Genomic DNA, 2,715 nt, shown 5'->3' on the forward strand with positions numbered 1-2,715 from the left:
TGGCTTTCTCGAAACTTTTTTAATTATATTTACGAACGTTTTTATTAGTAATAAATCTACGTAACTTACAAATTAACTTACGTAACGAACTTTTATATTCATATATTTTTAATTTGTTTATTAGGGGGTTCGCCCCCTAGTCAATACCTTGCTCTTTAAGCGAAAGTTCAAATTTTGTTCCAATTCTTTAAAAATGACCCCTTAATCACAAAGGCCGTTAATTAGAATAAATAGCTCTTATGAAAGTACTAAAAAATCTTTGGCTTAAAGAGCGAGGTATTGACTACGGTTTGAACCCAATCATATATGTAATATTTTCTGTTCGTATGAAGTTTCGATGTTGCAGTTGAAATACTTGTTTTTTTTATATTAAATTTCTGATCTTTTTTTAAATAATGCTGGGAAGTCCGGCGTCCCCTTCATAGCAAAGTCCCTTCCCCCATGAAAACTTCCTTCATGGAAGGATCCTCCCACATAACCCCCGACCCACCCACCCCCCCACTACCACGAAAAATCTCCTCTGAAAACGTATGTATACTTCCAAATAACCAATACTATATGTTAACATTGGGTAAAGTTCATAACTTTCAGCCCTCCCCCGGGAATTTCGGGGGATTAAGTCATCCTAAAAGACATACTTATTATATTTTCGACCATGCTAAACAAAATGGGTATCTCAAAATTTTGATCATGTAACTTTGGGAAAACAATAGAGTGGGAGGGGGCCTAGTTACCCTCCATTTTTTTGGGTCACCTAAAAAGGGCACTAGAATTATCAATTCCCGTTCCAATGAGCCCTCCCCCGATATTCTAGGACAACTAAATCAATACGATCACCCCTGGGGAAAAAAAACAAAAAAAAAACAAATAGACACGCACCCGTGATCATTCTTCTGGCAAAAAATACAAAATTGCACGTTTTTGTAGATAGAAGCTTGAAACCACTACAGTAGAGTTATCTCATACGCTGAATCTGATGGTATGATTTTTATTTAGGTTGTATAATTTTTAGGGGGTCTTTCCTCCTTTTTTCGAAAATCAGCCAAATTTTCTCAGGCGCTTAACCTTTGATGGGTAGGACTAAACTTGATGAAACTTATATATTTGAAATCAGTATTAAAATCTTATTCTTTTGATTTATCTATTTGTATCAAAATACCGTTTTCTAGAGTTTCGGTTACCATTGAGCCGGGTCGCTCCTTACTTACAGTTCGTTACCACGAACTGTTTGATGTATATACTAAGTAGGGCTTGTGTGTTTTCCAGCAATTTTGTAAATTGTTCATGGGTGTTCTTCAGGTCACATTGAAGTGGATCAGTCTTAGCCTTGACTTCCTGTATACAAACATGGCTAAAGTCCTGGACTTGGCAATCCTAAATTAACAAAGATGTCTATAACGTTTGCAAAGATATGCAGTAACTAATGGAAGACTAGGTCTGGGCTTGAATAGTCCTGGGAACATGAGTTTTCACTGATATGTTTAATGGGAACTGGGCTATTTATAGCTGTTTAAAATGATTTTTTTTTTATTCTGTAGATTTTATTGTCGAACAATATGATTATGAAGCCATGAAACCGCATCGGTCGTGACGAATCAAATGGTGTCAAGTTAAAAACATAATTGGACATTGAGGTGAACGGCATCCGAGTATTATTGCTTTATGAAATTGACCTGCTTTTTTTTGTGAAAAAGGAGGTCTGGATTGGGCTTTTAAGATACAGCAGATTCCTCAATTCCAAGTATTTGTTCAGATGAAAAAAAAAAACGTAATTGACTAAAAAAGTCAAGTCACGCTTTTTGAGTTACCATAGCTAGTATGGTGACATCTTGAGCTTGAGGCTCCTTTTTCATCTCCAAATATCTCCATCTCCAAATATTCACTATTGAAAGCCTTTTCTTTTATATGACTAGTTTAAGGAATGGGTTATTTATTCATATTCAGTGTATAGATCAGCTTCAGGGCTTTAAAAAAACATGAAGTAGCTCTTCAGTTTGTATTCCAGGCTTGCAGAGAATAGACGTGAATTAAAATAATAGGTTTAAAATGTTGTTCAAACAGTTCGTTTATTTACTCTGGTACGTTCTGTCAAAAGTTTCTGTGGTGGATCGAATGTGGATGGTATTTTAAGATCAAGTAGAAAATACATTTCCGTCTATGTCCTATTTATTTGAGAGTAGTCACAAAATATTTAGATGATGTTTTAAACATGCAGTCTTATGGTGGGAGATTCACACTGACATGCATATATTCTATCTTTTTTGAAGCTGTTCACGTCACATCCCTAGGGTACATTCCCTTTAAATCGCGGAGTTTTTACTTTCCAGAGTCATAACTTTTTTTGTGATTTGTTCTTCAGTTTTAAGGAATTTGCCCCCTACAAAAAAAAAAAAAAAAAAAAATCCTCTCTACCTGTGTGCTATACTCTTGAGCTGTCTTTGTTCTCACTATAAATTGACTCTTTTATTAAATAAATTTATTCCCTACATATTTTATAATGCAACAAGAAATTGAATTGATAGAATTCCAGGGGGGCTAGACGCTGTGTCCTTTCAGCAAGAAATATTTTATGATAATTTGTCCTTCAAGAGGCAAAACAAGGTAAATAAGTTCGAGAAGGAACAAAATACTAGCAGAAAAAAATTGGCTGGGCTCTTGGGAAAAATATGTAATTTGTTCCAGATCTTAAAAATCTGTAAAATATGAAACGAAACT

This window comes from Artemia sp. Qi Xiang Cuo, chromosome 13, assembly GCF_049724085.1.
Source record: "Artemia sp. Qi Xiang Cuo chromosome 13, ASM4972408v1, whole genome shotgun sequence".
Lineage (NCBI taxonomy): Eukaryota > Metazoa > Arthropoda > Branchiopoda > Anostraca > Artemiidae > Artemia > Artemia sp. Qi Xiang Cuo.